This window comes from Salvelinus sp. IW2-2015, linkage group LG24 (assembly GCF_002910315.2).
Source record: "Salvelinus sp. IW2-2015 linkage group LG24, ASM291031v2, whole genome shotgun sequence".
Classification (NCBI taxonomy): domain Eukaryota; kingdom Metazoa; phylum Chordata; class Actinopteri; order Salmoniformes; family Salmonidae; genus Salvelinus; species Salvelinus sp. IW2-2015.
Window position 1 is genome coordinate 2,326,022 of NC_036864.1, and position 26,829 is coordinate 2,352,850.

At 44.4% G+C, this 26,829-nt stretch overlaps 1 protein-coding gene across 1 annotated transcript in view; it reads right to left on the reverse strand.

Annotated features, from left to right (window-relative positions):
- Nucleotides 1-26,829, reverse strand: part of LOC111951530 (proton myo-inositol cotransporter) — a 76,366-nt gene that overhangs the window by 27,176 nt on the left and 22,361 nt on the right.

Here is a 26,829-nt window from a genome sequence, read left to right on the forward strand (position 1 = left end):
AAATAAGAACATAATTTATATATATACAGTAGCAGTCAAAGGTTTGGACACACCTACTCACTCAAGGATTTTTCTTTATTTTTACTATTTTCTACATTGTAGAATAATAGTGAAGACATCAAAACTATGAAATAACACATATGGAATCACATAGTAACCCAAATATTTTTATAAAATCAAAATATATTTGAGATTTGAGATTCTTCAAAGTAGACACCCTTTGCCTTGATGACAGCTTTGCACACTCTTGGCATTCTCTCAACCAGCTTCATGAGGTAGTCACCTGGAATGCATTTCAAATAACAGGTGTGCCGTGTTAAAAGTTAATTTGTGGAATTCATTTCCTTCTTAATGCATTTGAGCCAATCAGTTGTTTTGTGACAAGGTACAGTATGGGTGGTATACAGAAGATAGCCCTATTTGGTAAAAGACCAAGTCCATATTATGGCAAACAAAACACAAGTGCAGTTGCAAAAACCATCAAGCGCTATGATGAAACTAGCTTTCATGAGGACCGCCACAGGAATGGAAGACCCAGAGTTACCTCTGCTGCAGAGGATAAGTTCATTAGAGTTACCAGCCTCAGATTTTAGCCCAAATAAATGCTTCACAGAGTTCAAGTAACAGACACATCTCAACAATAACTGTTCAGAGGAGACTGCGTGAATCAGGCCTTCATGGTCAAATTGCTGTGAAAAAAACTACTAAAGGACACCAATAAGAATAACAGACTTGCTTGGGCCAAGAAACACGAGCAATGGACATTAGACCGGTGGAAATCTGTCCTTTGGTCTGATGAGTCCACATTTGAAAATGTTTGGTTCCAACCGCCGTGTCTTTGTGAGACGCAGAGTAGGTAAACAGATGATCTCTGCATGTGTGGTTCCCACAGTGAAGCATAGAGGAGGTGTGATGGTGCTTTGCTGGTGACACGGTCATGATTTATTTAGAATTCAAGGCACACTTAACCAGCGTGGCCACCACAGCATTCTGCAGCGATATGCCATCCCAGCTGGTTTGCGCTTAGAGGGACTATCATTTGTTTTTCAACAGGACAATGACCCAACACACCTCCAGGCTGTGTAAGTGCTATTTGACCAAGAATGAGAGTGTTGGAGTGCTGCATCAGATGACCTGGCTTTTACAATCACCTGACCTCAACCCAATTGAGATGGTTTGGGATGAGTTGGACCGCAGAGTGAAGGAAAAGCCGCCAACAAGTAATCGGCATACGTGGGAACTCCTTCAAGACTGTTGGAAAAGCATTCCAGGTGAAGCTGGTTGAGAGAATGCCAATAGTGTTTTGTCTTACATTTAATTGTTGACACCCAGTGGACTCCATGTTTACATTGGAAAAGGCGACGCATTTAAGTTGATCATGTTGTGAAGTGGAAGTTGTTTTCTTTTGGTGGTGAGCAAACTTGTCTTAGGAAAATATAGGACATATTTGTTGTCTTAAGGGGGACGGTGTTACAGGCTTTGGTTTTTCAATTTATGTTTTGAGGTTGGACTTTAGCACGTACAGTATAGCACCGATTGGTGTCATCTCATAGTTAGTATGTGTTACACCTGTGCTGGTTGTCAGGTGCTATTTAACTGGCCCAGTGCTCCAGCTGTCTTGATAGATGCAGAGGGTTAGCACCTTTAGCTGGCACTGCCTATTTTGATTCTTGACAAACAATCATTTATCTGATTTTGGTTTGCCTCTCTTTTTGTTTGCCTCTTCTTGGGCAGACTTAGTAGGTGCTCATGGTGGGTGGCTTTAAGGTTCCAGTTGTTGTTGCTAGTCAACTTTCCGTGTACACCACCATGAGTGTCTTCCTAAAACCACACCTGTTTGGTTTTGGTTGTTGGTCAGTGACTCTGTTAGTTTCCCCTTCTGTTTGAGAGACATTTTCGTCTTTCGTGCTGGGGAAAGTAACACACACACAGGCAGAGACACGGGCACACACATACACACACACGCACGCGCACACGCACTCACACGATAGAGGGAGAGAGACAGATAGAGGGGGGAGAGGGGAAAAGCAGGGCGAGGGACAGATTGAGATAAATGGGAAGCTATACTCACTCAAATGAACCCTACATTACAGTTTTTTACAATCACTTTGGCCCTAATTTCGGAACCTTGATGTTGTTTTTCAAAACTCTAGACACAAAACTCACAACCAATGATCAAAATGCACATTTTTCAAAACTCTAACACTTTTTCCAATTGCTTGGATACAATACACATAAAGATAAGATCATTTGTTCATTGAACTAAAATCACCTGTTCAAAATGACACAACTTAACATCAAAGTACTACCATTTCAAAATGAAATTCACACATTACATCTGAGATGACTGCCTATTCATTTCATTACAATGATCTAACTATCAATTGATACAACTGCTCAAAATGATAACTGTTGCATTACTCTTAATGCATAGTTTTATGGAAACTGACGAACAATATTCCATGTTAAGATCATGAAAGTTTCAGAATAACGAGATCCATTGACACCAATTACCGTGGAACATGAACCAATTGGAAAACATTATCTATGGATGTAATATTTCATCATCATTATTTATCAGACACTGTTTCTATGGTCCCATGTACCACTTTTCCAGACCATGTTTTCAGATTTGACATTACTGTACACTCACCGGCCACTTTATTAGGTTCACCTATCTAGTACTGGGTAGGACCCCCTTTTGCCTCCACAACAGCCTGAATTATTCACGGTGTTGTACGTTAAGAGATGCCCTTCTGCACACCACTGTTTTAAAAAGCTGAGCATTTGTGGCCTTTCTGTTAGCTTGAATAAGTCTGGACATTCTCCTCTGATCTCTCTCATTAACAAGGTGTTTTTGCCCACAGAATTGCCGCTCACTGAATGTGTTTTGTTTATCGCACAATTCTCTGTAAACTCTAGAGACTGTAGTGCATAAAAATCCCAGGAAGGCAGCTGTTTCTGAGATGCTGGAATCACCATGTGTGGCATCAACAATCATACCACGGTCAACGTTGCTTAGATTACGCATCTTGCCCGTTCTGATGTTAGGTCGAACAACATCTAAAGCTCTCTACTCTATATATTGAGTTGCAGGCAGCCACATGATTCGCTGTTCGAATGTAACCTTCCTTGATGGGCTAAATCTGGTCTGTAGAGCTGATGGCATGACCTATGTCATTGTGTGGGATAATGTCAGGTTCCACCATGCTCAAATGGTGCAAGCATGGTTTCAGGCCCATCCACAATTTACCACCCTGTACTTACCCCCGTACTCTCCTTTCTTAAAACCCGATTGAGGAATTTTTCTCCACATGGAGGTGGAAGGTATATGATAGGCGCCCTCACGAACAAGCCACCCTTCTCCAGACCATGGATGACGCATGCAATGACATCACGGCAGACCAGTGTCAGGCCTGGATTCGCCATGCCCGAAGATTCTTCCCAAGATGTTTGGCTAATGAAAACATCCATTGTGATGTGGATGAGAACCCATGGCCAAATCCACAAGACAGGGTTGAGGGAAATATAGAAGTACAGTAGTTTTTTCTTTTTTTGTAGCTAATTATTTTTGCTTTGATTCAAAGAAACCTATGAGTGATTGTATTGTATTTCATCAATACATTTCAGATTTTGTTCAATGATTCCACTGTGTCTGCAGTATTCTCTTTACTAGTCCTTTTACAGTGATGTATTTACGTGTAGTAGCATAACGAAACATGTATCACAATATTTTGTACTACAATATTTAATGATTGTACGAACAACTACACAGTGAAACTATCGGTATCTTGTGTGTGGGTGATCTAAATTAATGTTCCTATGGTATTTCATGATAAATTAGTTATCTGAACCATCGACTCTGCAAGTGCAAGGTTTCTTTAAAGATATGAACGCACAATGCAATATTTTGAACATTGGACAGCCTGTGTTACATGTGATGACCGTTTTGAGTTTTGTGTCTAGAGGTTTGAAAAATGACCACAAGATTCTGAAATGAGTGCCAAAGGGATTGTAAAAAAAACTGTAGGGTGGAAAGAAGGGAACAGGGATAGAATGTGCTTTCCATCGTAATGCAGTGTTCATTTGAGTGAGTTTAGCTTCCGATGTATCTCTATCTGTCCCCGTTGGTTCACGGCGGTCTGTCAGTCCAAGTAATGCTGTAACCATAAAGGCCATTTTAGCCATTATACACACACCACCTATCCTTTAAAAGTCTACCACAAAGATACTGCTCCTCTCTTTAATTTCAATCCATATTACTCATATCAAACCAACAGAGTGCAGTAGCCATCCAGTACAAAGGAAACACACTACACACAGCTGAATTAAAACCTAATTAGTGTACAGTCAGATGAGGCCAGTGTTATGGGGTCTTAATGAGAGCGATATCTTCTCCCCTTTGATATCCACCAATGGAATCCCCAATTATATCATTTCCCCATGGCAACCTTCGCCAGGGAAACACCCAAGCGACTCCAATTAGAGTGAATTTTCCAATGTTGGTAAAGCGATGGCTTCATTAAGTGGGATGTTTTGTTCTGCACATCAAATAACCCAGAAATGGTTCCTAGTTGTTCTCTCATGGAACCTTCTGCACAGGCACCCGTCACTGTTTGATTACTACAGTGGAAACATTTAATTGATCTCTCTCCACTGCCTGTCTTAGGCTACACAAAGGAGAGTGACAGGATGAATGTAGCCACAGTGCCAAGAGGGAGAGAAAGCGAGAGACGGAGTGAGCAAGGAGAGAGATGGAGAGCGACAAAGAGGGCATGTGGGGGAGGAAGAGAGGGAGAAAGGAAATAAGAGAAAGAGAGAGGAAGGGATGGGGGAGTGAGTGAGTGAAAGAGACCGAGACGTTTGACAACATGTTGATTATATTACGTTCCTTTGAGAAGGATTCAACTTTTCAGTATACTGATTAGGATTCCAATCCAGCTACTGATAAGCAATGGAGATTAATGTCCCTATCTTATTATTGATCAATAAGTCATTTGTAAGGTTGTGGAATGCCATCCTCTGTCGTCAATAGATAGTTTGATTAGGTTCGTGACAGACAGGACCTTGGATAATACCCAATCAAGTTAACCCAAGGAACTTAATGAAGAGATCAATGGAACTCCCATCTACAGGAAGATTAACAACCAATTCGAAGAACACAGTGGCCTTAGAACTCTTGAAATCTTTGGCCTGAATGCCAAGTGTTACGTCTGGAGGAAATCTGGCACCATGCCTACGGTGAAGCATGGTGATGGCAGCATCATGCTGTGGGGATGGTTTTTAGCGGCAGGGATTGGGAGACTAGTCGGGATCGAGGCAAAGATGAACGGAGCAAAGTACAGAGAGAACCTTGATGAAAACCTGCTCCAGAGCGCACAGGACCTAACACCGGTGTGAAGGTTCACCTTCCAACAGGACAACTACCTTAAGCACACAGCCAAGACAACGCAGGAGTGGCTTCAGTACAAGTCTCCGAATGTCCTTGAGTAGCCCAGCCAGAGCCCGGACTTGAACCCGATCAAACATCTCTGGAAAGACCTGAAAATAGCTCACCATCCAACTTGACAGAGCTTGAGAGGATCTGCAGAGAAGAATGGGAGAAACTCCCCAAATACAAGTGTGCCAAGCTTTTAGCGTCATACCAAAGAAGACTCAAGGCTGTTATCGCTGCCAAAGGTGCTTCAACAAAGTACTGAGTAAAGGGTCTGAATACTTATGTAAATGTGATATTTCATAAATTAATAAACATTTCTAAAAACCAGTTTTTCCTTTGTCATTATAGGGTACTGTGTGTGTAGATTGATGAGGGGGAAAAAAATATTTAATCATTTTTAGAATAAGGCTGTAACTTAGCAAAATGTGTAAAAAGTCAAGGGGTCTGAATACACACACACAAACACACACATGTACGCCCAATTCTCCTAGTCTGTCTGGACTCTCTGTTCCCTGACGTTGTCCTTTTGGCTGTAAACCTATCCCTGTGTGATAGCTCTGCTGTCCGGTCTGTGAGACACAGATCTAGTGATCCATCCTTTTATGATCAGGCCTGTTCTGTTCCGTTCCATAGCGTTTGGCTTTACAGAAGAACAAACACTGACACTGAGTTACGGTCAATAACACTCTGCTGTCTTCTCATGAGACACTGATATACAGTTTAATACGAAGGAGGAGAGAACAGAAGAACAGAAGACAAGAACACAATCAGGATGACAGAGGAGTAGAGGACATGACTTTACTTTGAAGCAAAAAGAGTTGGCGATGTCAGTGCCTGATGCCGTTTTAAAACCTCCCAGTGCAAACAGGCAAATAAAACAAAAGCAACAAACAATCTCATTGGTCAATTGATAAATTGGACGAGAGAGCTTATCTCCGTGTAATTTCATCGTGCATGGAGAGAGCAGAGGGCTACAGTTACATAGGATTTCCCTTTGAGGTTGAAAGGTTGAAGTGTTAAGAGATCTGACATCTTTTCCAGGTTGTGTAAGAGTGCAAAAGGGGAGACTGGTGAGAGTTAGATCACATTTCACACAGATCGCCAGGAGACAGGAGGGAGGCATTTTTCAAACGTATCCACTCTCTAGCTCAGATTTAGTACTTGTATTATTTAACAGTTACGCAAGCTTTTCAGTGTACGTTTACTGCATTTCAGAGCTTAAGATTACATTCGGTATTCCCATCTCCCTTCATCCATGATCATTCATTCACTGAAATGATAACACGTTCCTCTAGCCCACCTGTGGACCGTCATAATTACATTAACATTGAGCATTCATATTGAGCATATAGCAGTGGGAGGGCAGGCTGCATATAGCATTACTGTATGTGTGCGCATAGATGACGCATAGTCCAGCTCAGTTAGGCTTCCTCTATAAGATGAGAGTAAACTGACACATTAAGGGATGGGCAATGGCATTTATATAACACAGAGGAGCAGAGATAGAGAGAGGGGGATAAGGAAGCAGCGAACAGAAGCATATTGTCCAACATCGGAGACTTCGGGGAGCAGGCTGATAATGGGAGAGAGGAGAGAGAAGAGGAAGATAGGACACATGCACATATATGCACATTAACACACACATGCTCACACAAACACACACACACACACACACACACAGAGAAAATGATTGATATGGGGAGAGATACACAACCCTAAACAGTAAGTACAATGCAAAGGCTCACCATACTAAAAATCTAAGAGGAGTTCTACAATGTGTATTTGAAGACAGCTCGAACAATCTGACACTATAGAAATATGTAAAGGCAGTGTCTTGGTCTGTGTATATAGTTTTGCACCTACAGTATAGCAAATAATGATCACATATTTACACATTCAAATTACAGAGCCCCGAAATACTCTCTGAGTTGAGCAGACTCTTCTCTCTTCTCCGTGTGCATAGATCACATCTAGGCCTTTGCACTAGCAGCCTTATTCAAAATTAATAAGCAGCCTAAAACCTGCAGGCGACTGGAAGTGTTGAAAGTTTTGATCTCCTTTGCTCTCTCTCTACCTCTCTTTCTCTTGCTCTCTTTCTCTCTCCTTCTCTCTCGCTCTCTCTCTATGCTCGCCGTCTCTCCTCTCCATTTCTCTCTTCTGCCGTTTCCTATCGGTCTCTCTCTCTCTTTATTTCGTTATCCTTCTCTCTCACAATACATTTCTGTCTCTCTCTCTCTAGCTCCCTCTTGCTCTTCCTCTTACTCTCTCTATCCTTCTCTCTTTATCTCTCCTATCGCTCTCTCTCTTTTTCTCTCTCTCTCTTTCTCTTGTTCTCTTTTGCTTTTGTTCTCTATCTCTCTCTCTCTCTCACGTGTATGTCTCTTTCTCTCTATGTCCTCTCTCACTCCTCTCTCACTTGATCATCTATGGAGATCATTAGTTTAAAGTAAAGCAGGAGTCTTTGGCAATGGATGCATCTAATGGTGAATAGTTATGTAGCTAAACAACAAAAGACTAACAGGTAATACTACTGATTAAGATAAGCGCCGACTGACTCTGCTGCAAACACTCACGCACACACATACACAAACTCTCTCGCTCTCAGTTTCTGTGTCAAAAAAGAGCCTCACAACCCCCCAACCTTCTACAGTATGTCTTCCTCACATTATAAAAAAATCCATCCTCTCGCTCTCTCCTCTCTCACCACCCCAACCACCTCCAGAGAATCAGGCTGACCGGAGCTCAGTGTGTGTTTGATAACATTAGATTTGAAAGCATCAATGTAGGGCAGTATAGCATAAACAGCGGCACCCAGTACTATCACACTGTTTATGGGAAACAATGCAAACAACTTCAATGACTAATTTCTCTGAACGGAGGAAAATAACCATCACCAGATTAACAGGGAATGCATATGAAGAAACAATACTCCAAGCCACAGCTTCATACTACTTCTCAGACATAGAGAACTGATATTGTATACTGTCCATTTGGGTAGGATTGGGGTGGGGACTGGGGGGGTCCATGGGAGACTTTTTCAATGTTTTGGGGATTGCGTATGTCTTAATTATTATTAGAAAGGACTAAGGTCCAAATCAGATGTTGGGTACTGTCACGCCCTGGCCTTAGTATTCTTTGTTTTCTTTATTAATTTAGTTAGGTCAAGGGTGTGACATGGGGAATGTTTGTGTTTTTGTCTCGTCTTGGGTGGTTATATGGTAAAGGGGGTGTTGGGTTTAGTGTATGGGGTTGTGTTTAGTGAATGTGTCTAGGTATGTCTATGGTTGCCTGAGTGGTTCTCAATCAGAGACAGCCGTCTTTCATTTGTCTCTAATTGGGAGCCATATTTAAGGCAGCCATAGGCATTATGCGTTTGTGGGTAATTGTCTATGTCATTGTGTAGTGGTCAGTGTCAGCACCATTTGTTTATATAGCTTCACGGTCGTCAGTTTGTTGTTTTGTTTCGTTCGTTGTTCGTCTCTCTAATAAAAGAGAATGTATTTTTCACACTCTGCGTTTTGGTCCTCTCTTCCAAGTCAAGACGATCGTGACAGGTACTATATTTATAAAATATCATATGAATCCCAAAAATTATAATGGCCAATTGGGTACAATCAAGTAGCTTCATTTCTCAGAGATTAAATTATATTTCAACAAAATAATGTTGCAGGAATACTAATCTTATCTGTTTCTAACTATAGCCTTCATCTCTCTTTTAAATGTGATGCCTCTGTCCTTGCTGGTGAATACAAAAACATTGCCTTTTCATCAGAGCTTTTTTCCCTCATGACTGAGTCCCATTATTCATTAAGAAGAACCTTGAAACCTGACAAAAAGGCTTGTATACCACAACAACAGAATCTCTTAGGATAGGATACTGAAACCTTGCTAAAAGATGTCTGCTACAAAGTCACCTGGGACCCTTTAAAAGAAGGGATTCGATGGTGCTTTCAGAAGACAAAAAAAACAAAGCATTTTCTCCACAAAAACAGGACAAAAATCAATGGTCAAATTGATCCATTCAATCAAAGCAGACATGGGCTGTGTCTGGGTACATTTTTAATAACTTATGTTCGGCTGAGCCTCTGTCTGTATGGGTAGAACCATCTCACACTACAGAACAAACATTTAGAGTAGGAACGTTACTTCTGAGAGGAGATAAGAAAGAGAAAGAAAGAGAGAGCGAGAGAGAGAGAGAGAGAGACAGAGAGAAGTAAGCGGGGAAAATTGTAGCGTCAGTAAAATTGCAGTCCCTTTCATGTCTCATAGATGGAAGACCACAGAGTTGGCTACATTTGGCTTAAAGCTGTTCTTTTTTGGTCAAGCTCCTGTGCCACATTTACAGTCAATGAGTGTAAATACTTTATCACTGTGAAGTGAGCTACAGTATGTTGAGCTCCCATTGGGAAGAATGTACCGTATGATGAGGTGTGTGTGTGTGTGTGTGTGTGTGTGTGTGTGTGTGTGTGTGTGTGTGTGTGTGTGTGTGTGTGTGTGTGTGTGTCGTAGGATGAGGACTCTTGAAAGCTCTCACAGCTGTTCTCAAACACCTGGACGTCACACAGGGCTATAGCGGCATCTGTGGTTTACCTTCAATATGACAGGAGGAAATGACATAACATACTGTACATACATTACGTCACTCACCACCCTCACTCACACACATACACGGGCAAACACTAACTACAGAACGTCATAGAGTTCCGTCCCGAGTTAACCCTTAGGGAAAAACTACATGATCACATGTGGACTGTTCAAAAACACATGAGCAACGCACGCACGCACACACACACACACATCCAGTTTCAACCAATCATCTCAGCCCCCTACGTTGTTGCTCTGGCTAGGAGCTGGAGTCTAGAGGTAGAGGATAATATTCTGGGCCCATTATGTGGTTCGTCTGGGGAAAAAATGTAATCACTCATTGAGATTCATGGTCCCAGACTAACAACTGCCCCAATGCAAATCGTGGAGAGAGAGCTCTGCCAGGGTGGGGGATACAGCCCCTAACAACTAACTCCTGGATTTCTAAAAATGGCTTCCGTAAATGTGATCCAAATGGCTGAGAGAGAGAGAGAGAGAGAGAGAGAGGAGAAGAGAGAGAGAGAGAGAGAGAGAGAGAGAGAGAGAGAGAGAGAGAGAGAGAGAGAGAGAGAGAGAGAGAGAGAGAGAGAGAGAGAGAAAGAGAACATTGTTGCTTTTTTTCAGCATCATTTACAACTCTGGATATTACTTCTCACACAATGTTCTCTTGTGACTTAGCAATAATGAACATTGTGATGTAAGTGTGCTGAGATCAATGAAGAGCTAATAACCTTTGTCTATTAGGAGCCATTTGAGTACCGAGTGGTTTGTGCGTAGGTTGTTCTTGGTTGGCTATTATGTACAGGGTTGTGTTCCTGTGCTTCAGAGACCTCAGACTTCACAGACCTCAAATCACAAGAGAACATTGTGTGAGAAGTAGCTTATAAGAGGGCCAGTATCAGACTGATGGAGAGTGAGAGTATTGCTCTGTCTTCACTCATTATGTTTTTATTTCACCTTTATTTAACCAGGTAGGCCAGCTGAGAACAAGTTCTCATTTACAATTGCGACCTGGCCAAGATAAAGCAAAGCAGTGCAACACAAACAACACAGAGTTACACATGGGATAAACAAACGTACAGTCAATAACACAATAGAAAAATCTATATACAGTGTGTGCAAATGTAGTAAGATTAGGGAGGTAAGGCAATAAATAGGCCATAGTGGCAAAATAATTACAATTTAGCATTAACTCTTGGGTGATAGATGTGCAGAAGATGAATGTGCAAGTAGAGATACTGTGCAAAGGAGAAGAAGAAAAAATAACAATATGGGGATGAGGTAGTTGGGTGGGCTATTTACAGATGGGCTGTGTACAGGTGCAATGATCGGTAAGGTTCTGACAGCTGATGCTTAAAATTAGTGAGGGAGATATAAGACTCCAGCTTCTGTGATTTGTGAAATTCGTTCCAGTCATTGGCAGCAGAGAACTGGAAGGAAAGGCGGTCAAAGGAGGAGTTGGCTTTGGGGATGACCAGTGAAATATACCTGCTGGAGCGCGTGCTACGGGTGGGTGCTGCTATGGTCACCAGTGAGCTGAGATAAGACGGGGCTTTACCTAGCATGCTTTCATCTGCTATGACAGAGATCATCTGTAATAGCTGTCCTCTAGCCTGTCAGAGCCTTCCATTCTCCTCTAATGCTTCCTTTACATCATTACATGACTTCAATGGGATCTTTGTTGAATGTAATGGCCCTCTCTGTACAATACCAGCTCGTCTAATATTATAAAGTAGGTAATAGTTGATGTCTGTGAAAATGTTGGATCCACGGGTCAAATATATTTACGGGTAAAATCGTTGAAAACATATTCAGCAAGATAAACTAATTCAGTTTGTTTCTGAATTGTTTCCCTTGGGCTTGAAAGTAAAACAGAATAAATGAGAGTGGAAGAAAAGGAATATTCATTCAAAACTCGATTAGCTGAGCTGAATTAGAAGATAATGCCGCTAGCATGTTAATATTAAATTAGCCCTTATTTCAAATAACAATGCAAATCCCCTCGTGTCTCCAGATAACGAAGCTAGGAAATGAACATGGGTGTCATTCGACTGTTACACACCACGACACGCCTCATCCTAAATCCAAATGACAGAATAATAAGACTATACAACGGGTGAATGAGTATACGTCTGTGTACCAAATGGAACTCTATTCACAACACCAGAGTCCTTTTAGGCTATATGGGGTACCATTTTGGATGTATCCCATCTTCAGGCATTAATAACTGAAGGAATCTATTTGAACATCTACATTTCATAAAAGTCCAAATGATCCTAGGTGCTTCTTTTGTATTCCCTCATTTCTCATTATGCAAATCTAAATATAATGTATATTCCCATCATTTCCCCATAAACGAAGTTCCAACAGATACATGATTTAATCAGATCTAAGGCACCAACCAACAGATTCCATAAAATGTTAAAACGGTAAATGATGAATCAAGCAGAAGAGGAGCAGGAGAAGAGGCATGTGACTTGTGCTACACTCTCTATCTCCGGGATGAATGTCTATCTGTGTAATATCTCCTCGAACCTCTCATCTGCTTCTTCTGCCCACATATCAGTGAGCGAGAAAGAGAGAATGGCAGAGAGAAAGAAAGAGAGAAAGAGAGAGAGAGGAATATTGCATAAAACCTCATTGTAAATTTGTACAGCGAGCAGATAACAAATATAGTAGCATACCTTGTGCTCATTATGAATGACATACTGCATCGTTCAATTACCTGAAAGCACAGCAGCCATTGAGATTAAAATGGCAATTATGAATAAAATGGGGAGATTGTGCGGTGGGGAAAATTGCTGTGGATGGTAAGCACAGGATAAATAATTTTCTTCATGGCTGAAAAATCAGGTTTAAATTGTACTAGCAAAAAAAAGGTCTGTGACAATTATTTCGGAGGCAGTAAGCTATCTCAGAGCCTGACAAGAAACCCGTTGAAGATAAGTTAATTATATAGTTGAAAGACAAAGCCTTTGACAGCTGTAACATCTATACAGTATCGCAGGACAGAACATCGCTCTCTCCCACTCAGTTTCCAATCTGGATGTTGAAACTTGATTCCCCTCTTACCTTTGACAGCTACATCAAACAACTGTGTAAAAGCGTCATTCTATCGCCTCAAGAACATTGCCAAACTCCATCCTACCCTCACTCAGTCTGATGCAGAGAATCCCGTCCATGCCTTATCTCCTCAATGCTGTACTACTGCGACGCACTATTCATCGGCATCCCCGGCAGGAGTCTCCAGAAGCTCCAATACATCCAGAACAGGGCTGCCAGGATCCTGATGAGAGTGCAGAAACACCATCACATTGGGCTCCCGAGTGGCGCAGTGGTCTAAGGCACTGCATCTCAGTGCAAGAGGCCTCGCTACAGTCCCTAGCTCAAATCCAGGCTGTGATCGGGCCGTGATTGGGAGTCCCATAGGGCGGCGCACGATTCGCCCAGCGTCGTCCGGGTTTGGCCAGGGTAGGCCGTCATTGTAAATAAGAATTTGTTCTTAACTGACTTGGCTAGTTACATAAAGGTTACATTTAAAATAATCACATCACCCCCATCCTGGCATCTCTGCACTGACTTCCCGTCTCATTCAAGATCGAATTGAAAACCCTCCTGCTGACTTTCCAGTGTATGGAAAGTCATGGAAATGCCTCTTCTTATCTCAAAGAACTGCTCTCCCTCCGTAACCCCACTCGCACCCTCAGGTCAAGCGATAGCCTGCTCCTCCACGCCCCCAGGACCAAGCTCCGCTCCTTGGGGGATTGGGCTTTCAGCTCGATCGCCCCCAGCCTCTGGAATGCCCTCCCGGACCACCTGAAGGCACCATAGACTCAGGACTCCTTTAAAACGGGCCTAAAGACTTTTCACTTTAGGAAGGCTTCCTGTTGATAGCTGTGCTCCTTGGTGTCCTTGTCCCTTGTAGTTTCAGCTGTGTTCTTTGTGTCAGTTGTATTAAATAAAATATGTGGGGGGTTATTTTATGCACTTTGAGATAATTCTGTATAATGAAAAGCACTTTCCAAATGTAATAAATGATTAGTACTATATGCAGTACATAAACTCTTAGAAGACAAAGGTGATATCTAGAACCTAAAATGTTTATTTGGCTGTCCCCATAGGAGAACCCTTTGAAGAACCCTTTTTGGTTCCATGTGTCACGCCCTGGTCTGTTTCACCTGTTCCTGTGATTGTCTCCACTCCCTCCAGGTGTCGCTTATTTTCCCCAGTGTATTTATCCCTGTGTCAGTTCGTCTTGTATGTTAGTCAAGTCAACCAGCGTGTTTTTCCAATACTCATTTTGCTATTCTCTTTTTGATAGTCTTCCCGGTTTTGACCCCTGCCTGACTCTGGCCTACTTTTCCGCCTGCCTGATCATCCTGCCTGCCCTGACCTTGAATCTGCCTGCCCTTCGGTACCTTTTTTGACTGAACTGGTTTTGACCCTTTTGCCTGTACACGACCATTCTCTTGCCTTACCCTATTGGATTAATAAATATTGTAAGACTCCAACCATCTGCCTCCTGTGTCTGCATCTGGGACTCGCCTTGTGTCATGATAGTACGAACTGGCCATGACAGACCCAGCAGACTTGGACCAGCTCCGCCACGCTGTCTCCCTACAGGGAACCACCATTGGGAGACATCAGAAGTTGCTACAGGGCCTTTTGGAAGGCCTCAGTTCCTTGACGGAACGCCACGACCACGGGTTAAAGGCTTTATGGAGCAAATCCGGGAGTTAGCTCAGACTGTATGCCACCTCTGAAAAACCCCAATCACCCAGTCATTTTTTCCCTATCTGTAGTGAGTTTGTACAGCCTATCCTGACTCCCCGTGAACCCTGCTGACCTCCTCCAGAGCGATATTCGGGGAATCCTGGTACCTGCCGGGGTTTTCTTTCTCAGTGCTCGCTTATTTTTGAGCTACAGCCATCTTCGTTTTCTTCAGACCAATCGAAGATAGCATATATAATTACACTAATGTCGGGAAGGGTGCTCTCCTGGGCTACGACAGTTTGTGAACAACAATCTGTCATTTGGAGGAATTCATGGCAGAGGTGAGAAGTTTTTGATTCTCCGGTATCCGGGAGAAAGGCGGCCAGCATACTGCTTGACTTACGTCAAAACTCCCGTAGTGTGGCAGACTTCCAGAGTGCCTGGAATCCGGAGTCTCTTTTCGATACTTTTCTGCACGGATTATCTGAGGAGGTAAAGGATGAGCTAGCTGCTTGGGAATTGCCGGTGGGTCTCGACTCCCTTATCGTCTTAACCATTAAAATTGATGGACGCCTAAGGGAACGCAAGAGTGAGAAGAGGTCTGGTCTCGGGCACACTCGTGCACCCAATATGGTGCGTTCACCTCCTATGGAATCCGGAAGTTTCCGAAGGCAGCTCTTCCAAGAGGAGTCGAAGCCACCCGAGCTCTCTCGTGAATCTATGAAGGGTGAGTCGGATACTCCTGAGCCTATGCAGTTGGGAAGAAATAGGCTATCAGTTTGGGAGCGCTCACGGAGGATGGATAATAACTGTTGTCTGTACTGTGGAGGGACAGGACATGTTATAGCTACCTGCCCAATTAGGAAACCCTTGTCCCTAGTGGGTACCAGTACTATGATGAGTCAGACTGGGAGTTCCCTAATTCCCATCACCCACACACCCTTTTTGTGCTTGTGCTGTGGGGAGACCAATCTAAGTCTCTCCGAGTGCTCATTGACTCTGGGGCTGATGAAAGTTTTATGGATGCCACTATTGCTTCGGAGCTTGGTATTCCCTCTCAGCCTCTCTCTGTCCCCATGGATGCTAGGGCACTGGACGGCCGCTCTATAGGGGAAGTCACCCATAGTACCGTGCCCGTTCAATTACGGGTTTCTGGTAACCACAGTGAGACCGTACAGTTCCTCCTCATTGCATCTCCCCATGTTCCGGTTGTTTTGGGATTTTCCTGGCTCCAAAAGCACAATCCTGTGATTGACTGGACCACAAGCTCCATCTTGGGTTGGAGCCCATTTTGCCATTCCCACTGCCTACAAGCAGCACAGCCTTCCCCTAGTTGTCTTCCTCAGGAGGTTAGCAAGACTGTGGATGTCTCTGTTATCCCCACGGAATACCATGACCTCCTGGAAGTGTTCAGCAAGGCACGTGCTACTTCCCTTCCCCTGCACCGTCCTTATGATTGTGACATTGATCTTCTCCCAGGCACTACACCACCTCGGGGTCGGTTGTACTCTCTGTCCGGACCAGAGACCATTGCTATGTAGGAGTACATAGAAAAGTCTCTGGCCACTGGGACCGTCCGTCCGTCTGCATCTCCTGCCGGCGCAGGGTTTTTCTTTGTGGAGAAGGACAAGGCCCGTGCATTGACTACCGGGGACTTAACGATATCACTGTCAAAAATCGTTACCCACTTTCTCTCCTTGGCGTTTGAACCTCTCCAGGGGGCTACCATGTTTTCCAAGTTGGACCTTCAGAATGCCTACCACCTGGTTCGGATACGCGAGGGGGATGAGTGGAAGACAGCCAGCCAGTGGACATTATGAGGAGCCGGACATGCCATTTGGACTCACCAAGCCTGTCTTCCAGGCTTTAGTCAATGATGTGCTTCGGGACATGCTAAAGCGGGTTGTGTTCGTCTACCTGGACGACATCCTGTTTTTTTCCCAGATCTGCCCAAGAACATGTACTCCATGTCAGACAGGTTCTTCAGCGCCTCCTGGAGAACCAATTGTTCGTGAAAGCCGAGAAGTGAGTTCCACCGCTCTTCTATCACCTTTCTGGGATGTGTCGTTGCTGAGGGCAACGTTCAGATGGATCCTGGAAAGGTGAAAGCAGTGGTGGATTGGCCTCAACTAATGTCCAGGGTGCAGTTGCAACGGTTTCTTGGTTTTGCAAACTTCTACCGCCGTTTCATTTGGGATTACAGCACCCTGGCGGCCCCCCTCTCGGCACTCAATTGGTCTCCAGCTGTCGACAAAGCCTTTTGTGGACCTGAAGCATCAGTTCACAACAGCACCCATCCTCATCTATCCGGACCCCTCGCGCCAATTTGTGGTGGAAGTGGATGCTTCAGATGTTGGATGCCATCCTGTCCCAGCGATCTGCCCAGGACCAGAAGCTTCATCCCTGTGCCTTCTTGTCCCATCATCTCAATCTCGCTGAGAGGAACTACGATGTTGGCAAACGAGAACTCCTGGCGGTGAAGATGGCATTGGAGGAGTGGCGGCACTGGCTGGAAGGAGCAGAACAGCTATTCCTAGTCTGGACTGACTATAACTTGGAATATCTCCATTCAGCCAAGTGCCTTAACTTCTTTGGGGTAGGGGGCAGTATTTTCACGTCCGGATGAAAAGCATGCCCAGAGTAAACGGCCTGCTACAAAGCCATAAAAGCTAGAATATGCATATTATTAGTAGATTTGGATAGAAAACACTGAAGTTTCTAAAACTGTTTGAATGATGTCTGTGAGTACAACAGAACTCATATGGCAGGCAAAAACCTGAGAAAAATCCAACCAGGAAGTGGGAAATCTGAGGTTGGTGGATTTTCAACTCAGCTCCTATTGAAGATACAGTGGGATATTGGTAATGTTGCACTTTCTAAGGCTTCCACTAGATGTCAACAGTCTTTAGAACCTTGTCTGATGCTTCTACTGTGAGGTGGGGCCGAAGGAGAAGGGAATGAGTAACGTCTGCCATGAGCTGACCATGCTCTGACCATGCGCGTTTACATGAGAGGGAGCTCTGTTCCATCGCACTTCTGAAGACAATGGAATTCTCCGGTTGGAACATTATTGAAGATTTATGTTAAAAACATCCTAAAGATTGATTCAATACATCGTTTGACATGTTTCTACTGACTGTTACGGAACATTTTGACATTTCGTCTGCTTTTAGTGAACGCGCTTCGTGACTTTGGATTTGTTTACCAAACGCGCTAACAAAAGTAACTATTTGGACATAAATGATGGACATTACCGAACAAAACGAAAAATTCTTGTGGAAGTGGGATTCCTGGGAGTGCATTCCGACGAAGATCAGCAAAGGTAAGTGAAGATTTATAATGCTATTTATGACTTTTGTTGACTGCATAATATGGCGGATATATTTGTGTCTTGATTGGGCTCTGAGCGCCGACTCGGATAATTGTATGGTTTGCTTTTTCCGTAAAGCTTTTTTGAAATCTGACACAGCGGTTGCATTAAGGAGAAGTGCATCTAAAATTCCATGCATAACAGTTGTATCTTTTAGCAATGTTTATTATGAGTATTCCTGTAAATTGATGTGGCTCTCTGCAAAATCAAAGGATGTTTTGGAACTTCTGAACGTAAGGCGCCAATGTAAACTCATATTTTTGGATATAAATATGAACTTTACCGAACAAAACATACATGTATTGTGTAACATGAAGTCCTATGAGTGTCATCTGATGAAGATCATCAAATGTTAGTGATTAATTTTATCTATATTTCTGCTTTTTGTGAATCCTCTCTTTGGCTGGAAAAATGGCTGTGTTATTCTGTGAATCGGCACTCACCTAACATAATCGTTTGGTTTGCTTTCGTCGTAAAGCCTTTTTGAAATTGGACACTGTGGCTGGATTTACAACAAGTGTATCTTTAAAATGGTGTAAAATACATGTATGTTTGAGGAATTTTAATTATGGGATTTCTGTTGTTTTGAATTTGGCGCCCTGCAGTTTCACTGGCTGTTGAAGAGGTGGGACGCTACCGTCTCACGTACCCTAGAGAGGTTAACTCCAGGCAGGCCCGGTGGGCCCTCCTGTTTACCAGATTCAACTTTACCATTTCCTACAGTCCAGGGTCTAAAAATGTGAAGCCTGATGCTCTCTCCCGTCTATGCAGTTCCTCTGCCACACCCTCGACTTCCGAAACCATTCTCCCTACCTCATGCCTTGCTACCACTGTGGATTGGGGTATTGAGAACCTAGTTCAAGGCACAACGCTCCCAGCCTGGACCTGAAGGGGACCTGGCTAACTGGCTGTTTGTCCCTAACCCATTCCGGTACCGGGTCCTGGAATGGGCTCATTCCTCCAGGCTGACCCTGACGTCTCTGCCTTCATCACCGCATGCACTGTGTGTGCTCAAAACAAGACTCCACGGCAAGCTCCTTCTGGCCTCCTGCAGCCACTACCGGTTCCTCATCGTCCCTGGTCTCATATATCTCTGGACTTAGTCACTGGGCTCCCTCCGTCTGATGTCAACACCGTCATTTCATCCCTCTCCCCAAACTACCTTCTGCCAAGGAGACTGCCCAGCTTATGGTGCAGCATGTCTTCCGGATCCATGGACTCCAGGTAGACATGGTCTCCGATCGGGGTTCTCGTCTCAGTCCTGGAAGGCATTCTGCACCCTTATTGGGTCATCGGCCAGCCTGTCATCCGGATTCCATCCCCAAACTAACGGTCAGTCGGAGCGAGCCAACCAAGACCTGGAGACCACCTTAAGGTGCCTGGTCTCAACCAACCCCACTACCTGGAGCCGTCAACTGGTCTGGGTGGAGTATGCCCGGAACACTCTTCCCAGTTCTGCCACGGGACTCTCCCCTTTCGAATACTCCATGGGGTATCAGCCTCTACTCTCTCCTGAACAAGAGCAGGAGGTCAGCGTACCCTCGGCCCAGATGCTTGTCCGCCACTATCGACATACCTGGAGAAGTGCCAGGGTGGCTATTCTCAAGACCAACTCCAGGTATCGTCGACAAGCGGACCGTCACCGGACCCCAGCCCCCCGCTACCGCATTGGGCAGAGGGTATGGCTATCCACTCGGGATCTGCCACTTTGGGTAGAGTCCCGCAAACTGTCCCCTCATTTCATTGGTCCTTTTCACTTCTCCAGAGTCCTGAGTTCCACTGCTGTCCATCTTGTGTTACCCCGTACCCTCCGTATTCACCCTACCTTCCATGTGTCTAGTATTAAGCCTGTGTCTCACTGTTGTTTGTCTTCTGTCTCCAGGCCCATCCCTCCCCCCTGGGTTATCAGTGGCCAGCCAGCGTATACGGTGAGATGCCTCCTGAAGGTTCGACCACGGGGCAGGGGTTTCCAATACCTGGTTGACTGGGAGGGTTATGGCCCGGAGGAGAGGTGCTGGGTCCCTGCTAAAGACTTCTTGGACCCGGCCCTCATCGCCGATTTCCACCACCGACACCTCAGTCAGCCAGGTATGCGCCTTAGGGAGGTGGGGTGGGAGGGGGTCCTGTCATGCCCTGATCTGTTTCACCTGTCCTTGTGATTGTCTCCAACCCCTCCAGGTGTCGCTTATTTTCCCCAGTGTATTTATCGCGGTGTTTCCTGTCTCTCTGTGCCAGTTCGTCTTGTATGTTAGTCAAGTCAACCAGCGTGTTTTTCCCGTTCTCTCTTTGATATTCTTCCCGGTTTTGGCCCCTGCCTGACTCTGGACTACTTTCCTGCCTGCCCTGACCTTGATTCTGCCTGCCCTTCAGTACCTTTTGGACTCTGATCTGGTTTTGACCCTTTTGCCTGTCCACAGCCATTCTCTTGCCTTACCCTATTGGATTAATAAATATTGTAAGACTCCAACCATCTGCCTCCTGTGTCTGCATCTGGGTCTCGCCTTGTGTCATAATACCATGTTAAACCCTTTACACAGGGTTTAACATGGAACTTGCCTAGTTAAATAAAAGTTAAATAAATCCAAAAGAGTTCTACCTGGAACCAAAAACGGTTATCCTATGGGGACAGTCGAAGAACCATTTTGGGACCCTTTTTTCTAACAGGCTGACTACACCGCTGGCAAAATAAATGTAGAAATCTATATTATTCAATTATTGCACCCACACTGCTCACGTGCGCCAACGAGTGTCTGCGTTGCCAAGGGCTAAAATAGAAGTCAGTTCTATTTGTGACACAGATCGCGCTGCAAGTTCTGCCTCTCCCATCTCCTCATTGGTTTATAGAAGCAGATACCCACGTGCCATCTCCTCATTGGTTATACCCTCGTGGGTGACTGAAAGACGAACGAGGTCAGTGGCGGAAATGCACCTAATTTATGACAATTGCCAATCGCAATATAAAGTCAAGAGAATAAAAAGCCTGGAATGAGGAGAGATGACTAGAAATGATTCGGTTGACCGTTTTGAGTGGATTAATTGGTGGAGTAGAGGACCTTGTGCATTTCAGGTAAAATAACAACTCAATGTTTATACCCCAGGACAAATTAGCTAGCAACAGCAAGCTAGCTAAATAGGACAAATTAGCTAGCAAGTGCAAGCTAGCTAGCTATATTGCCATAAATGTTTAATACTTTTCGACCTGTCCCCAAATTAATATAATTGGTTCAGAGTTTGTTTTGATATTTTAACCTGTGTGTCGTGATCGCGTTTGGTGTGGGGGGACAAAATACATTTATGCACTATGGCGCACGCGCGCAGCTGGTTTGGGTTCCGTGTAAGAGTGCAGGCTACATAAAGGACATCAAATCACATGTCAATAACTCATGTTTCGCTGGTTGTCAAAACACGTAAGCTCATTATTTCTTAATAACAGACTCTCTTCCAGCTAGGGAGAGAAGTTCTCTCTCTCAGTTGTCTATCACTCTCACTCTCTTTCTTCTCCCCCCCTTTTCTATTTCTCTCAATCTTTTAACCCCCGCCCTCTCCCCTCTCTAAGAACACAGTAATCAGAGTCCATTGACTAGTGTGTTGTGTTGTTAGTATCAGTCCTGTGATTAGTATCATCAGGGGCTCTAACAGCTCCTCTACCTCTCTCTCCAAATCAACCAATAGTCTTGTTCACACAGCCGCTGCACATCAAAACAGCACACCCAAATGGAGACACACACACACACACACACACACACACACACACACACACACACACACACACACACAGAGAGAGAGACACACATGTGGATAACCACGCTTTCACTCACTTCTCCCAGAATTAGCCCATAGACCCATCAATCTTTCAAAATACATTGAATCCTCTCCTGTCTGGAACTCAGTAATATAAAAGACCAATAATCCAGGGTCAGCGAGTAGCTCAGAGGCTGTCGTTCTCAAGTCAAATCCAATTTTATTGGTCACGTACATGTGTTTAGCAGATGTTATTGCGGGTGTAGTGAAATGCTTGTGTTTCTAGCTCCAACAGTGCAGTAATATATAACAATTTCACAATACACGCTATACACACATCTAAAGTAAAGGAATGGAATTAAGAATATCTAAATATTTGGACGAGCAATGTCAGAGCGGCATAGACTAAGATACAGTAGAACATAGAATACAGTATACAGATATGAGATGAGTAATGCAAAAATATGTAAACATTATTAAAGTGACTAGGGTTCCTTTATTGGAGTGGACAGTGATTTCAAGTCTATGCACATAGGGCAGCAGCCTCTAATGTGCTAGTGACGGCTATTTAACAGTCTGATGGCTTTGAGATGGTAGCTGTTTTTCAGTCTCTCGGTCCCAGCTTTGATGCACCTGTACTGACCTCGCCTTCTGGATGATAGTGAGGTGAACAGGCAGTGGCTCAGGTGGTTGTTATCCTTGAGGATCTTTTAGGCCTTCCTGTGACATCGGGTGCTGTAGGTGTCCTGGAGGGCAAGTAGTTTGCCCCCGGTGATGCGTTGGGCAGACCGCACCACCCTCTGGAGAACCCTGCGGTTGTGGGCGGTGCAGATGCCGTACCAGGCTGTGATACAGCCAGACAGGATGCTCTCAATTGCGCATATGTAAAAGTTTGTGATGGTTTTAGGTGCCAAACCAAAAATGTTCAGTCTCCTGAGTCAGACACACACTGTCTGTGTGGGTGGACCATTTCAGTTTGTCAGTGATGTGTATTCCGAGGAACTTGAAGTGTTCCACCTTCTCCACTGCGGCACTGTCGATGTGGGTGTGGGGGGGGGGGTGGGCTCCCTCTGCTGTTTCTTGAAGTCCACGATCAGCTCCTTTGTTTTGTTGACGTTGAGTGAGAGGTTATTTTCCTGGCACCACACTCCCAGGACCCTCACCTCTTCCCTGTAGGCTGTCTCGTCATTGTTGGTAATCAGGCCTACTACTGTTGTCTGCAAACTTGATGATTGAGTTGGAGGCGTGCGTGGCTATGCAGTCATGGGTGAACAGGGAGTACAGGAGGGGTCTGAGCATGCACCCTTGTGGGGCTGAGGATTAGCGAAGTGGAGGTGTTGTTTCCTATCTTCACCAACTGGGGGAGGCCCGTCAGGAAGTCCAGGACCCAATTGCACAGGGCGGGGTTCAGACCCAGGGCCTCAAGCTTAATGATGAGCTTGGAGGGTACTATGGTTTTGAATGCTGAGCTATAGTCAATGAACAGCATTCTTACATAGGTATTCCTCTTGTCCAGATGGGATAGGGCAGTGTGCAGTGCGATGGCGATTGCATCGTCTGTGGATCTATTGGGGTGGTAAGCATATTTAAGTGGGTCTAGGGTGTCAGGTAGGGTAGAGGTGATATGATCCTTGACTAGTCTCTCAAAGCACTTCATGATGACAGAAGTGAGTGCTATGGGGCGATAGTCATTTAGTTCAGTTACCTTTGCTTTCTTGGGTACAGGAACAATGGTGGACATCTTGAAGCATGTGGGGACAGCAGACTGGGATAGGGAGAGATTGAATATGTCCATAAACACTTCAGCCAGCTGGTCTGCGCATGCTCTGAGGATGTGGCTAGGGATGCCTTCTGGGCCGGCAGCCTTGCAAGGATTAATGTCTTACTCACGTTGGCCACGGAGAAGTAGAACCCACAGTCCTTGGTAGCAGGCCGCGTCGGAGGCACTGTGTTATCCTCAAAGTGGGCGAATAAGGTGTTTAGCTTGTCCGGAAGCAAAACGTCGGTGTCCGTGACGTGGCTGGTTTTCTCTTTGTAGTCTATGATTGTCTGTAGACCCTGCCACATAGATCTTGTGTCTGAGCCGTTGAATTGTAACTCCACTTTGTCTCTATATGACGTTTTGCCTGTTTGATTGCCTTACAGAAGGAATAACTGCACTGTTTCTATTCAGCCATATTCCCAGTCACCTTGCCATCGTTAAATGCGGTGGTTCGCGCTTTCAGTTTTGTGCAAATGCTGCCATCTATCCATGGTTTCTGGATAGGGTAGGTTTAAATAGTCACAGTGGGTACAACATCTCCTATACACTTCCTGATGAACTCAGTCACTGTGTCAGTGTATTCGTCAATGTTATACTCGGAGGCTACCTGGAACATATCCCAGTCCACGTGATCAAAACAATCTTGAAGCTTGGATTCCAATTGGTCAGACCAGCGTTAAATAGTGCTTAACACGGGAAATTCCTGTTTGAGTTTCTGCCTACAGGAAGGGAGGAGCAAAATGGAGTCATGATCAGATTTGCCGAAGGGAGGGAGGGGGAGGTCCTAGTAGGCATCCCAGAAGTTGGAGTAGCAGTAGCTGTCGTGGTATCGGCTTGAGGGGGAATAAACACGGCTGTGACTATAACCGAAGAGAATTCTCTTTGGAGGTAATACGGTCTGCATTTGATTTTGAGGTATTCTAGGTCGGGTGGACAAAAAGACTTGAGTTCCTGTATGTTATCACAATCACACCATGAGTAGTTTATCATGAAACATACACCCCGGCCCTTCTTCTTCCCGGAGAGATATTTATTCCTGTCTGCTCAATGAACTGAGAACCCAACTGGCTGTACAGACTCAGACTGTACATCCCGAGAGAGCCATGTTTCCGTGAAACAGAGTATGTTACAATCCCTGATGTCTTTCTGGAAGGAAATCCTCACCCTGAGCTAATCAACTTTAGAGACTGAACATTAGCGAGTAATATACTCGGAAGCAGTGGGTGGTGTGCGCGCCTCCTGAGTCGGACTAGAAGTCCACTCTGAATACCTCTTCTCCGTCGGCAGTGTTTTGGATCAGCCTCTGGAATCAGTTCAGTTGCCCTGGGGGGTACGAACAAAGGATCCGATTCGGGAAAGTCGTATTCCTGGTCGTAATGCTGGTAATGCTGGTGAGTTACTGCCGCCCTGATATCCAAAAGTTCTTTCCGGATGTTTGTAATAACACCAAAACATTTCTGGGCTAATAACACAAAAAAACGAAAATACTGCAAAGTTGCCTATGAGCTAGAAGCACGGCTGCCCTACAGTCACACGGAGCCCATTATCACAAAGGAAACAGCTTTGAGAAGCACGGTGCCTCTTCTGTTACTTTAATTACCTGTGTGTCTGACTTACTGTGTGTGAAGGTCCTTCACCCTATTAGACTACTACGGTGTCTAACTAACACTGAGATAAAACACTCTTTTAAAGAGGAAAACATTATCATGTTGACTGGCAATAGGCTTGCTCCCAGCCGTATACGCCAGGTAAAGGAGGTTAATCTATGTAGATATAATCAGATCAGTAGGCCTGAATAAAAACCTGGGGTGAGTTTCCTGGAAGCTTCGTATAGGATTAAGATCATCTTTCCAAAAATGATTTTATCTTGGATGAAAGATTATCTTAGTAGCAATAAGATCACAGGAAATTCATACATGACTAGCATTTCTAACATATTCTACACCAGAGATGATAGCCCAATGCTTTAATAAGATATACTATAGCACAGTGAATCAGAGATCAGAGAGCAGTGACTGATACAGCTGTTGTTGTTAGTTGTGTTGTTGTTGTTGATGTTGTGTTGCTCTGTCACCCTGTGTCTCTGTAATACATTGTCCTTTCATCCAGAGAGAATTGACTGCTACAGATATGACTATGTTGTGATGTTGTTGTTGTTGCCGTTGTGTTGCCCTGTCACTTTGTATGTGTCATTGTGATTATTATTGCTCTTTAATCCTGGCTGTGTTTGGGTGGTTAGAGTGACACTCACTATCATCATATCAGAGGTGATGGAGACAGGGAGAGAAAGAGGGAGAAAGGGATGAGGTTACCATGGAAACAGGGATGTCAGGGAGCAAGGGGGCAAAGGAAGCACTTGTTTTCCCAGGTGTGAGCCTATCCCCCCAACACCCAACAATGATCAGAGTTACAATTTATTGCCAGGGGGGTATTTTGTTCTTGGATTGTGGCCCCACTGACCACACTCTGGCACTCTGATTGGCTGAGGCTCCCCATTATGGACCAATCCCAGCATGAGGTACTCAATTACAGGTTAGTGTTTTCTGTAGGACTGTCAGGAAGGGATAATTACAGAACAAAGGAATGATGCATGTTTACCTCTCCCTCTCCTTTATTTTCCCTCTCTTTTCTTTTCAGGAGATGGCTTGGTGTCATTGGAATAATAAGAGCTAATACACGTGCTGAAGGCTGGACTGACCTTACTGTATACAATGTCATTGACTTGATAATGCGGTACAAAACACTCATTCATCTAACCATTGGTTGTCCATATAGGTTACTTTCGATATATGTGTATATCAGCTATTCATGTCAACAAGTGGATGTATGCAGTTTATCATGTATGGTCGATTCATTGAGTTTGAGTCAGTGCCTGGGTCTATGACCATGCCTTGACCCATATATTTCCAAACACTCACACATATACATTCACTTTAGCACTGACCTTCAACGGAGACACAGTGACTACCGTAAATAAGCTTCTTTCAGAAAATGTTCATTGAAAAACATAGAAAACATTTCTTCAATGTCCTTGGTCTCGCCAGGCGACTCAGTCTATTCTGAGTCGCCGGCTCTGACAGACTGACTTTTAGTGCTGTTTTGTGATTCTCAGAAGAGGTCAATGTTCTCAGAAGAGGCTAACTGTTTCGTCCCACATCATGGGAGTGTAACACCGAGATTATATAACAGCTGATAAAGCTTTCTCGTCTGAGAGCAGAGAGC